This window comes from Panicum hallii, chromosome 9 (assembly GCF_002211085.1).
Source record: "Panicum hallii strain FIL2 chromosome 9, PHallii_v3.1, whole genome shotgun sequence".
Lineage (NCBI taxonomy): Eukaryota > Viridiplantae > Streptophyta > Magnoliopsida > Poales > Poaceae > Panicum > Panicum hallii.
The window spans coordinates 60464963-60479277 of NC_038050.1; the positions used below are offsets into that span (position 1 = coordinate 60464963).

Consider the following 14315-nt stretch of genomic DNA (forward strand, 5'->3'; position numbering starts at 1 on the left):
ACTCTATAAAAATAGAGGCGTCGGTGCAATAAGGAGATGACATGGCAATCAAGAGAAGAAATGACAGAGGCACCGGTTAAACCGATGGTGCAAAAGAAGGTGTCGGTGCAAGCGTGCTGTGGTTACTCAGTACGCATGTTTTAATTTTAGAAGGGTTCCCAAGCAAAGTCTTCAGCACTGGTTGAACCGATGGGCGTTGGTGCAAGGCTTCGGTGTAATGACGTCAGCAGAAGATGACAGTTGGAGTTCAATGGCTAGTGGGCGGGCTGTGTGTGACCGGTTAAACCGACGGTGGCGCCGATTTAACCGACACTTTATACTTTTCAGGGAAAAAGAATGTAACGGTTAGGAGTGGATCTCTAGCCTATATAAAAGCTCACCTCGGGTCATTTGAGGTTGCTGGAGTTTGTGAGAAGCTAGCCACGCTCTGAAGAAGTTCTCCAAACTATCTAAGAGCTCATTGATCACATCCTTAGATTTAGCACAGGCTTTGAGAGTGTTAGTGCTAGGATTAGCTCTAGAGAGAGTGAGAGAGCAAGGCGTTGCTACCTTGTGTGCTGGTTCTTGAGTGAACCAAAAGTTGTATCTCGGTGTGCCGGTCTTTTGGAGTCTTGGTGGCTCGCCGGCAAGTCATCGACCCTTCGGCTTGGTGTGGAGCGGCAACGACGGCTTTGTGCGGGGGATGTGGAGAGCTCCATCCTTCGTGGAGAAGCTTCTTAGTGGAGAAGCCTTGGTGGCGAGTTAAGAAGAGTCTTGGAAGAGACTCAGTGATCGGGAAGCAATACTCTTAATGAGTGCTTTAACAACGTGGACTAGGGGTGGCCTTGTGCCTACCGATACCACGGGATAAATCTTCGTGTCGAGAGTCTGCTTTCCCTTATCCCCTTGCTTTAATCTTCCGCATTTCTTATTGCCATCTTGTGTGCCTTGACAGTCTTAACATAGTATCTTGTTAGGATTGGCTATAGGTTGCAAAATTCTTTGGGATGGGGTTTTCACACTAGTTGATCCCTAGTTGCACATCTAGATTATATGTTTTAGATTATATTTTATGCTAACTAGTTTGAGCCATAGGTTAAGGTTTTAGAATTGCTTAATTCATCCCTCCTCTTTTAGGCTACGAGCACCGATTTTTCTCAGTACTTAAGAGGGTACGTAGATGTACAATATTATGTAAGTTGCATTGCAGTCTGTCTTGCACATGGAGGGACAATAGAAAATTAAATAGAAAGAGTACTGTTTTGTCGTGTAAATAGATATGCAATGAGAAGGGATTTCTTTTAATTTCGTTTTCCATATGAAATGCAAGAATTTATGGCCGACACAGCTGCGCATGCGTACTTATTAAATGTTGAAGATAGTCACTCTGTTTCGATTAGGACTATACTGCACAGTCCTCATCATTATGCCTTGTCAGTAAACATATTTTTCATATATTGTCTTCCGTAAGATGATATATATAAGATAATATGAAGAAATATGTATACATTACTGCTAGTCTTATTAATCATTTTATATACATCACTTGTCATGTGTGTGTTTGGGGCTATCTTCATATCCTACATGTCCAGTGAATCAGCAAGTCTTTAGCGTGTCACATTGAAGAGACCAATTTGTCACTTTAATTGATTATAAGTTTATAACAGTATAATTTAACTGTCAAACAGGATGATATATAAGTTCATGCATCTACACAAATGCTGTTGTACCTGCATCTAATCTAAGCCAAGCGTTTGCTAAGAAACAAACAAAAATGAATCTGAAACTAAACCATATGAATGTTTTTTTTGAGAAAACCAGACGCGAATGTTGGAAAAGACAAAGTGCTCATGACAAAGAATAAAAGAAAATGATATCACAAGACAAAGTATAAGACAAGATGTAATAAATGTTGTATACAGGTACAGTAGTCAAGCACTACGTGCAGATGCTTGACCAGTTTGACCATACTGTACTTTACTGGAATGAATTTAATTTAGTCACGGTAGCACACACAGAAAAGATTACTTATTTTAATCCTCTTCTGTGTTCAAAGTTTGATCCCCTACTTTAGGTCCTTTTAAATTGATGCACTGCACGAAAAAGGACATGCATGCTTAAAGACAATGATACGTCCTCACATCTAAATTATCCTAGAGAAAGCAACAAGTTGATTCAAATTAATACTTTAGTGTGTTACATGCATGTCCCATCTCCACTATCTCATTTGATTATTTGCAATACAAGTCAGTTGTGAAGTATTTTATGCAACTACATTTGGGACTTTGTTACTAAGCATTCGCGCTTTAAAAAAGCAGTACTTTTTAGATTTTTATTACCCCATAAACTTGATTTTTTTATTCACTCCCATGATTATACCCCGCAGAGGCTTCCGAAGGAAAAACCAGTGTTAAGCATTACTATTGCTTCTAGATTGTATCTTTAATTTGGAATGACAAAAGAGAGAAAAAAGCTTCTCATCTATTTGTTTATTTTTTTCCTTGGTATATATATACATGCCATGCTCTGTATTCTGTAATTACACACACACACACACATGCAAGAAGCCGTCTAAAGCTAGCTGGACACAACAAAATACAAATATGGATTCATTTGGCATAATTTAGTGGCAAGTTGAGAGAATCATGGCGGGGGACATGGACATATATAACAGCAGTGCCTGCATGAGGAATCCAGATGAACTGTCGACCGGGAGAATCTATCCAACATAAGCGCACAAGTACGTAGTGTACGTGTACAGTAGCTACATGCACAGAAAGTAGGAATATGGATCCCGTCTCAGACTCGTGCCATGAGACATCTAATAGCTAGGGGAAAAAAAATTAAAGATGGAACTGGCTCTGAGTTCAAACACCATCACCTATAGCACGGTATATTCTTATGGATACAAACATACTATGCTGCGACTCCATGTCCTATTCTGTTCTCTTTTCATTAGAAAAAATAGTTACTGTTTGAACATGAAAAGCGACATCATAACTCTCTCAGTATAAGATAGATAGGAGGTGATGACATAGTCGCATCACTAATTGGAGATAATAAAGTAGCGATATCATACTAAATTGTCGCTTTAGTATTGTCCCTAACAGGGATCAGCAGAGGCAGCATAATGTTTTTTCACAAGTTTGCTAAAAATATATGCACGCATGCTAGATCATCGCCATATAGAGCTGTTGCTACTATACAGCACTAATGATGAGTCTGTGACAACATAATGTTTGCTCTCTTCGCAGCTCTCCTACGTATGCACGAAAAATACAACAAACATAACGTTTGCTACCAATAAGTACAGATACAAATGACATGCTGGGTATCGCGGTTTATTAAATCGGAATTGCCGAGGACACTTCATTTCCAATCAGATCTCTGCCACACTGCACAAACCCAACTTTTAACCGGCCAAAGTAAAATCCTAAGGAAAAAAACACTATTGAAATTTGTTTTCACATGCATGGGCATGGGATTAGTCGCCAGTCGCATGGGCTAGATTGTATCTGACTGGCGCAGCCATTTTATCTGTGTACGTATATTCCGTGTGCAGTTGGTCGCATTCAGCTCCAACGACAGGATCGATCGAGCCAATGGCCCTGCCGTTTCGCCTGCAGCCTTGTCTCCTCCAAATGATGGCCCCAAGTACATTCGAAGAGCCACTGTAGCCGCCATTACATTTTGCTTTTAGCCCTATACAATATGCGACTTGAGAGCCAACATTGGCACTTGGTGAACATGAAGGGCAGTAGCAAAAGCCACAGAGCTCAAAAGGCATATGATCTTGTGTATATATAAAATCAACTGTCAGGGAGAGTACAAAACTCATCCCTCCTGTATAGTTAAATCCCATGGGAGAGAATCTTCAAGATTCACCTTGGGCCTCCGCGCTGGGTGGAGATTCCAAGTGCATCACATCTCAAGATTCTTTTCACAACTGAGGCATGGTTTGGTATATCCGTCCTTCATGCACTGTGTACACATGTGGTGCCTTTCCAGCTGCATGCTCCTTTTTCCTTTTGCTAGGAGCCAACAATTACATGCCCTTCACTACATATGTTTGGATCAGCCAGTCTGTGATGATGACCACATATTAGGTGTAGTAATTTAGTTTAAACATGATAGGACCAGCATGCAGGCTCCAGAGTCTACATACCTACAAATGTAGCGGATGGTCAAGATTCTCTTGGTCATTCCAGGTGGTGCTGATTCGCACTTTCGCAGTGATGCCATGCCTGCATTAAATGTCCTAGAAACATATTGCCAACTCACTCAGCCATGCATGCATGCATGCTCCACTCACAGGACTTCTGTACTGAAGGATATATGTAGATTCCTAGTTCAACATATCGGGCTACTACACACCTGATTTTATCATCATTAATTAGATTAATTTAGTTAGCCCTACACTTTGATCATTTGATGGACACAAATCATGCGGTTATAACTGGTAATTTTTTTTCTTCTAGCTTAACTTGATCGTATGCTAGCTGAGCAAGTGACTGTACACTCTATTAATTTGGTTGGTTATTATGAACTAATTGTCCTGGTGTCCTTCGCATTTGGTCCCGGACTGGTTAATTATAACTTATAAAGAATGGTATTGGCAAGTTCAAGCATCAATTTAGAATAGCCCCCAAGATTTTCCCGATCCCGACAGAAACATAATTTAACTAAAGGAAGTCTATTGTAAATTTCAGTTGGTCAAAAGATCAAAGGAGGACCATGCACATGGCCTTCACACAACTGTGTATTTTCTCTCTAGCTACTTGATGTCTTGCTATATCTATAAAATATATGTGATGAATATATTTTATATTACTACCAGTAATATTTACTATCACAGGCACACAAAAGTTCTAGTGACCAAAACTTGTAAAAGCTTGTTTTGCTTTTCCTCTATATATCAGAGTATCGCAATAACGCTTTGATGCTTACGAATTTTGGAGAAACCATATAGTGTTCTATATGTTGTGGAAAAATCATGGGAAATGCTCCAAGCCTAATTAACTCACATCAAGTATTAGTTAGAAAGTAATTAATAATGGGAGCTCGCTCTGAATATGTGCCACCATATATAAAAGGTTATATATATATATATTGAGAAAGAGAGAGAGAGAGAGAGAGTATATGATGTCCAATATGTATATATGACACTATATGTAAACCGTATTTTCTCCAAAGTGTAGCGCCAATATAGTTTGTTATAGAAGCATTTCCCAACAACTATATGCACTCATGCATTGTACAATATGAGCTGCTATGGCCGGTGTAAGGCGGCTCTGTTAAAAGCCCCTATGAGGAGCATGAAGTGCATCAACCAAAACCTAAGCTGATCTCTCTCGATCTAGCTCATTTCTTCTCCGTGTAGTACGTAGGCTTTCCAAACATAGCTGCAAGCCACACATATCGATCTAGCCTATAGCTAGGAGCAAGTTGTGAAATGGCACTGAGCAAGAACACTAACACTGGCACCAGTTCTCTGCTGCTTCTTGCCCTACTAGTTATATTCCTCTCAACTTTGCTTCCCAAGGGAGGCCTTTGCCCGCTGGCAGCTACATCACTACCGTGAGAGGGAGAAACCTGTTATCGCATGGCAGTGATTCTGTGCCCAAGGGGATGGTGGAGGGAACCATGTCTCCTTCATCAGAGATCCACGGTGACAAAGGAAGCATGGTTGATGCCGATGATGTCCGTCCCTCGACTCCGGGACACAGCCCTGGCATCGGGCATGCCTTCATCAACCAGAATGGACCCGGGAGGAAGCTCTGATCGTCGAGCTGTATGCGCAGCACATTAGCCGCCACCTGTGTTATCGCATGTATGTATTGTGTTGTAGCTTGTGTTGTTTTGGTTCTTGATCTTCCCAATCGATATTATTTGTATCATTTTGTTTATCCTTTTTGGGATTTAATAATTTCGTGTTAATTAATGTGTGTCTACGGTGTACTTTTAAGTCCTGTACACCATTTGAATTCATTGTTCTAATTATATATATGTTTCCAAATTTTATACTCGTTATTACATTGAAATAGTGAAGCACAGAAAAAAATAAGCTTAAAGGTAATCTCGTACTAGCACTAATTTTTCAGTGCAAACAATCAAATTAGCTTCCTTGATTAGTAGCTATCTATATATCTCAAAGTGCATGTGCATGCCTACCTAGCAGGTAACTAGCTAGGTTCACTGAACGTGGACAGCTAGCTCCTGGACGTAGCCCGAATCTGCACAGTTTCAGCGTGTGTGTAGAATGATAACTTTTTTCTTGCCCCCTGCATACATCTCCATGTGTGAAAAGATGGCAAGATCTCCATGCATGTGTGAAAAGATGGCAAGCGTTGGTTGTATTCATAAATCCACTTTGAGATCGATCTATTCGTAAATTTCTGAGGAAAAACGTGGAGCGCGCGTTACCGCGAGACAACGAAATGAAGCACCTACGTATATAGAAAACAAAGTATGTATAAGTCTATAACGTGAGATTTTCTTTTAACAATACACAAATTAAAATTGTTCTACGTTGAAATACTATGTTCGCTATATAGGTTTACAGCGCCACCAAAATTATACGCCACACGCTATTAACGTCATTGCTAGAGTCATCCTTGCTTATTACTCCCTCCATTGCTGGCTTTTCTAGGTATATAGTTTTTATGTGCACGTAGATATATGATATGACTATATATCTAGAAAATCAAAATGATGGAGAGTAGTTTATTGGATGTTGATGCATCAATTTGTATATATAAGGTTTGTTGTTGAAGCAGGCCTCCACTAGGTTTTTACACATAGAAGCATGCATGAAAATTGAGGGGGTAAAGAATGAGGTGGGATCCACCTATGGTGTGAACGTTGGAAATAATTTGCCCCCTGGAAAGTAAAGAAAACGTATCAAGTGCTGCAGTACGAGCGTACCAACCGTGAGGACAACATGACGACACCATACTTAGTTAAATCTCGCGAGTCACCCACCTGTCAGTGACTCGAGCACGGTGTTTATAGATCATGCACACGTATGTGGTCCACGGTCCAAACACCATGCTTCCCTTTCGAGCGTATCATGGCACGACGTGCTCTGCCTTTTTCCAAAAGGAACGCCACTACAATCGCAAGTGTGAGTTCTCGGGGCAGCTAGTTGGCGATTGTGCGCTGGGACTAAGGCTGGACATTGAGTCGGCTCATTAAGAAATCGAGAGCCCGGCTCATTTGCCAGCTCGAGCTGGCTCGTTTAGCTTGTGAGCCAGATCGAAAATAAGAAAGCAGCCATGGTTTCAGGGAGGAGGATCCGGGGCCGTAGGCGGTTTAGGCATGGGGCGGTGCGCGGCGGGGAGCGTAGCGCTCGCTGGCCGGCCGGGGAGAGTTGCAGGCGAAGAAGGGAAGGGCTGGGAGGTCGGGAAGCGAGGCGATTGTGCGGCTCCGGTGGGGGCGGGCGGCCGTGCGGCATCGGCGTGAGGCGGGCGTTCGGGTGCCCTGGCGGCCGTGCGGCGCTGGCAGAGGGTGGGGCCCGGGCGGCGTCGGCGAGGTACGTGGGGCTAAGCGCCCAGGTGACCGTGCGGCGCCGGCATGGGTGGAGGCCGGGCAAGCGGCCATGCGGCATCGCCGGGGGCCGCGCGGCTGTGCGGGCGTGCGGCGCCGTCGAGGGGGCGCGCGGCCGTGCTGCTTGCGGCGCCGTCGGGGGACGCGCGTCCGTGCGGGCGTCCAGCCCGTGCAGTTGTCGGGGGAGTCGGGGAGGGAGAGGACAGGGGAGGGGGCCGGGACTGGCAGGGTCATGTACGACCAATCTAAGGGTCCGACGTATTGGTGTGGAGAGGCGGAGTGAGCTTGTTGTTCTGGGCCGAAGATGGTTGGACTTCGACTGCAAACTTCAGATCGTTTGGCTCGCGAGCCAGCCCGAGCTGGCTCGTTATTGTAACGAGCTAAAATACTAGCTTGGCTCCTTGGAAAATATAAACGAGCCGAGCCGAGCCGAGCCGAGCTACTAACAAGTCAAGTCGAGCGAGCTAACGAGTCACTAGTTTTCCATCCAAGCCTAGCTGGGACGAGTTGGCGACGAACGCGTGTTGCAAACTACTATTGGCGCGCGAGCACAGCAATTAGCCAACGACGCACGCGAAGAAATTAGTTGGCCGCGCGTGCCTAGGCAACAGCTGGCGTTCCTGTTTTCCCTGTCTATAAATTTTGCAACGCTTCGATTCTTGTTTCTCCTATCTATATGAGGTGGTACATTTATTGGTTGCAGAGGGACTAGTTGAAAAATCATGCGACCCTAATAGGAGCATTGAAGATGTTGGACGTGATTACATCAATCAGCTGATGTCTGGATCCTTCTTTCAACCAGTTTATGAAGGGAAGGAGATAGATACTTATGCCTATACTATGCATGATCTCCTCCATGATTTGGCAGAGTCACTCTCTAGAGAAGATTGTTTCAGACTGGACGATGACAAGGCAGAAATACCACTCACAGTTCGGCATCTGTCTGTGCGTGTTAAGAGTATGATACAACATAAGCAAAGTATATGCAAGCTGCGTCATCTACGTACAATAATTTGCCCTCGACCCACTGGTTGATGATGTGAGTGATCTTTTTCATGTGTTACTGCTGAATTTGAATAAGTTGCGTGTACTGCATCTGCGTTTTTACAATAGAAGCAAGTTGCCCGAATCTGTTTCCGAGTTGAAGCACCTTAGGTATTTGAACCTCTCAGGAACCTCAATTTCCGAATTGCCTGAATCATTGTGCACTCTATTCCACTTACAGTTTATTTCTTCACGCATCAAAGGAAAAGATTTGCCTGGCCAGTTCTGCAATTTAAGAAAGCTGCGACGTCTAGATATTTATGGAGAAGGGGGAACACCGTCAATACCAAACATTGGCAGGTTAACATCAGTCCAAGGGCTTGATACGTTTTGTGTGAAAAAGCAAAAGGGATATGAGCTGCATCAGCTAAGGAACATGAACGAGCTTCGTGGCAGTTTACTTGTTACAAATCTCGAAGCTATCACGGGAAAGGAGGAAGCCTTGGGGGCAGCGCTTCATCAGAAAAAACACCTGGGAAGATTGAAGCTTGTCTGGACTGAAGAGAATGGCTCCCGAGAAAAGGACACTACACATTTGGAGATCCTGGAATGCTTGATGCCACCACCTGAGCTGAAAACACTCAAAATTGAAGGTTACAAATCCTCCTCATATCCGAGCTGGTTATTTGACGGTTCTTATTTTGAGAGTTTGGAATCTTTTGAGCTTAATAATTGCGCTGTGTTAGAAGGCCTACCAGTGAATAGCGGGCTTCTTAGGCATTGCCGCAATCTGAAGCTTTCTAAAGCTCCAAATCTGAAGATCTTACCTTGTCTCGCAGAAAGCCTTCAAACATTAGAAATTAGACAGTGCCCACTGCTTATGTTTATCAGCAATGAAGAGTTGCAAGAGCATGGTCAGAGGGAAAACACGATGAGGAGAGACCACTTTGCATCACAACTCGCATTGCTCTGGGAGGTGGATTCAGGATCTACCATTAGGAGAGTGCTGTCAGATGAGCATTCATCTATGAAGCAGCAGTTGATGGCGTTGATGGATGATGATGTATCAGAACATCTCCAAACCATCGAAAACACTGTTGAAGAGGGAAGAGATAAAGTATTGACGAAAGAAAATATCATCAATGCATGGCTATGTTGCCATGAGCAGAGGATAGGACTCATCTATGGACAGCGTATCGGGCTGCCGCTGGTTCTACCGTCAGGACTTTCTGAACTTGATCTTTCTTCATGCAGTATTACAGATGGAGCTTTGGCCAGTTGCCTTGGTGGACTCACTTCACTGCGCAGTTTGTCACTGAAAAAGATTATGAATTTAACTGCATTCCCGTCAGATGAGGTCTTTCAACATTTGACAGCGCTTAAATCTGTGTCTATTAAGGATTGCTGGTGCCTCAGATCATTAGGTGGCTTACGAGTTGCTGTCTCTGTCTCATCTCTTGGGCTCCGTTCATGCCCTTCTTTAGAGCTGGCACAAGGAGCAGATTATATGCCTTTGTCCCTTAGTTATCTCTACATAGGCAGCTGCATTCTTGCTGCTGATTCATTGGGTGTTAGCTTGCCACACCTGAAAGATCTTTCCATTTATCACTGCAGGAGCTTTGCTTTCCTTATCAATTGGTCATCTAACGTCCCTTGAATCGCTATCAATTCTTGGTATCCAGGACCTGTGTTTCCTGAAAGGCTTGTCTTCCCTGCAATTTCTCGAGGTTTATTCGAGAGATGTTCCGAAGCTCACTGCAGAGTGCATCTCAGAGTTTCGTGTCCAAAGGGCTCTCAGTATTGGCAGCTCCGTATTGCTCAGCCATATGCTCTCGTCCGAAATTTTACAGTCCCGGCGGATCTCACTCTACAATGCTGGAAGGAGCAATCCTTTTTTTTCGAAGAATCTGCGAAGTTCACGTCTGTCGAGGAGCTATCATTGATTGAATGCGAGATGAAGTCCCTGCCAAGAAATCTGAATTGCCTCTCGAGTTTGAAGAGACTCTACATCAGCTGCTGCCCCAACATATCATCTTTACCAGATCTGCCATGCTCCCTCCAGCACATAAGCATACGCGATTGTGAGCTCTTGACGGAGAGCTGCCGAGCACCTGATGGAGAAAGCTGGCCAAAGATTGCCCATATCCGCTGGAAGCAAGTCCGTTGAAAGTGCTTCAGATTCGCGGCCAGAGATAAGTAGAGGTAAAGGTTCCACACTCTTTCAAGGGTTCACTTTCTGCCAAAAAAAGAGAAATCATTTCGGCCCGTCCTGATCTTTCAAATACGTGTTTCCAGCAGCTGCTCTGAGATCACTCCCCTGAAGCGACGTCGTCTCCACCCAATGTTATCAGGTGGAGACGTGGATTGTCCTAAGCTTACGCACCAGGTCAACTCTCTATCCTCGGTTGCCACATTGTGCTTCCAACCTGCACGGCCTCCATTGTCTCCTCTATTCTAGCACTCCTGCCCGTTGGTTTCTCAAACTGTTTGCTTCTATTATTTGTCATCTAAATTTGGATGTTGCTCCATTGGTTTGTCGTTCAGTTCTGTTGGTACCTGTACTGGTTGTAAGTTGTAACTGCTACTTGTTAAGTTCATACCGTGTATGACTAGGAAATAGTCAGGGTACTTGATTTCGTAGTTGACAGAATGTGCTATCTCCATTCTTGTTGCAACTTTTGGCATTGCGGTTTCTTGGTTTGTGTTGTTGCGAGTAGTGAGTATTTCGTGGACATGATAGTTCTTTTTAACTGGTACTAGCCTTTAATATCACCATTAGCGTCTGCGATACTCTTAGCGTTTGCAATACCCCTGCAAGGTGCCCAGTTAGGCATCCGATTCTTGGGGCCTGACTCTGGCTGTGGTCGACTAGAAATGCATCCGGTAACCTCTAAATGAACCCCTCCTAAGGTACTTAGATTAAACTCTGAAGGAATTATCATGTGCCTACTTTCTGGATTTATTTTCCAATCACGAGGTTGAACAAAATGTTCAAGAGCTGTACGGATATATGTGGATTGCTTTAAGTGTCATGATCTTTTCATCACGAATCAATTTATTATCATGCCCAAAAGAAGTACTAATTATGATGCATGCAGTATCCTACGGCAATGGCGTCAGGGACACAAGAAAACGCGCACTGGTACGAGCGCGCTTGCGGTTGGGTGGGCAGTGGGCTGGAGGGGGGCGGGGGGGGGGGGGGGGGGGGAGGGGGCGGCGACAAGAGCATCAGAACAAGGCGCGCACCGCCGCACGGACCACCGGTTTTGAGTTGAGACCTAAAAACACCCAATCGACACTGAAAAGCTGGCCAAGTAGACAAACGGAGTACTGCATCTCTGCTTGGGAAATTGACAGCTAGGATTGCCACATATGATTGTACCTTCAGCAAGGATCCAACGATGTTGCTGTGTATTATTTAGTCAACAAAAAACTCACACAGTTATTCTTTCCTTCTGTACTGTGTATTATTGCAGAACAAGAGCACGCATAATTCAGGCTGGTATCCAAATTTCTAAAACCAGCATCACCCCAATGTTGTTCAGTCCCTTTACCAATTCAACTGAAAGAAATATAATCCAAGAACGATACGCTCGGATCTATGGACAAGCGGATTCACGCTCAAGCTCAACTCCAGTCTCCAGCTACTCCGGTCCGTTCAGGTCCAGGAAAGCTGGGTTGTGTTTTTTTTTATTTTGCTAATCCTGCAGCCACTTCTAGTCCGATCGCAATGGTGCGGTGGCCGGTCGGCGACGAAGGAGAAGGGTCCCGACTAGCGCCCCCCGGAGCAGACGCCAAGTGCGCGCCTGCCGTTGCCGTCGTCAGCTTCCTTCTTCAAGCACCTACCGCGGTAACGGAGTGGGCTGAGCTGATTGGGCCGATCGCTATCGGCCCATGTAACACTCCCCCGTCACCTTCGTCAGATCCCATCCGCCGTTTATTTTAGATGCAACGGTCAAGATATCCTTACTCTGGACGGTAAGTGAAATACTGTCCACCACCAATCAGACGCCTCGACATGGCTGCCGCGCCTCCTTCCGCAGCCGCGGTCGACGGCGGTCGGGATAGCGTCAGTATGTGCTTGGGGGCAAGGAGAGGCACCAGAACTAGGCGGGACAGAAGTGGAGCGCGCCGAGTGGGGCAAGTGCGGCCGATGTGCGTGCGTGATCAGGCTGTCGCGACACGGCGGCGACGGCGTCCGGCGGCTAGATCGTCGCGGGAGATAACGCCGCCCCGCACTGCGCGTCGCCTCTTCTCCCCACACCTCAATCCGCCGTCCGCACCACCGGCCGGCAAAATGGAGCCAAGTCGCGGAGCGTTCTGGATGGGACTGCGAGGAAAATCCGGCTCGATGCGTCGCCGGGCGGGCGACGATGCAGCTGCAATGGATGTGAGAACAACAGAGAATGCAGATGCAAAGCCCAACAATTTACATGGCTATGTCAGCATATAAAAATGTTGAAGTTTATGGTGTTGGTGTTCGCTACTATTCGGTAAACAAATTCTTGATACCGGAGCCCCACGAAAATTTACATTTTCCAAGTACGAATCTCCTTTATAAGCAAGCACAAAGAAGATTTTCCGTTGGTATCCTTCTTGGGAGATCGCTGCAGGATAAATTCAGAGCAGGCAAATATACCAGGGACCTCAAGCTGCCATGAATTAGGCCTGATAGAGTGATAGATTGTTCCTTGAGAGATCAAGTGACACAAAGGTTTAGACGGTCACCATTCCAAATTCATCAAGAATACTTCCCCAATGCAGTTTCTGAAAGAACCTTTGATTTCTGGGACGCTCATCCCACGAAAGTCACTTTGGCTCAGGTTCAGGTACACCAAATTGGTCAAACCAGTCAAAGATGGGTTGATTTTCCGGGAAGGTAGGTCATTGCAGACCCAATTTAATTTCTCCAAACTGTAGAAAGTGTTTGCAAGTAATCAGGAAAGTAAAAACTTATGATTAGATTTGTATTGTATTGTATTGTATTTTGCATGTATACTATAGCTAAAACTAGCATAAAAGTCATGGATAGTTCAGCAACGCTTTCATAAAACTGCTGACTGAATTTCGCTTAGGACTGCTGTTGGCTGAAATGAGTAAGGCTCATTCTGATGTGGCATCAAGCAACTCGTCACTTATCAGAATTCGGAGTAAAGCGTCCTGTCAGTTTTGTTCAGTCTTGAGTTTACAACAGCATCAAGACACGATGAAAATTTCTGATCATACGATGCGTTGCATCGCCATGGTCTAAAACCTAGTTCGTTTTTTTTTTTTAAAAAAAATGGGTGTACAAGCTGGCTGCTATTCATTGCGGCTGTTTTCTTTTTACAGAAAACGAATAAAGTAATTCGTATTATACCACTCATAATTCAGAGTACAGAGCTCTGGCAGCTCATTGTTTCCGTGGAATTAATTCTTGAACTGACACGCCTAGTGAGTGACCATGGCTAATCGGTTATCGGTGACATGTCATCCTGGCTGTTGTGGGAGACGGAGAGGTCTCCATGCGCTCTCGGACCGCCGGCTGCTGGCTTGGCAGTGGCGGGGGCTCAGGCGGCTCGAGTTCGATGGTGGAGCCGAAGCGCGGGGAAGGTAGACGATGCAGCTTGTCATGCCACCTTCGAACTTCGAGTGGTGGTGGCGGAGGCAGGCGGCGCACTGGGGAAGAAGCTGAGAGGTCGGCGGCGTACTGGAGAAGAAGCTGGGAGACCGGCGGCCGCCTGGAGTTTTTTCTTCAAACAACCCCTCAGTATTTTTCTATAAAACCTTCTAATTTGGATCACGATTAATATTTTACAAAAACACCC

The 14315-nt window shown here is 44.9% G+C and overlaps 1 pseudogene; it reads left to right on the top strand.

Moving 5' to 3' along the window:
• The first annotated feature begins 7253 nt into the window (after positions 1–7253).
• On the top strand, positions 7254–9864 carry LOC112873267 (annotated as a pseudogene).
• Positions 9865–14315: the final 4451 nt, after the last annotated feature.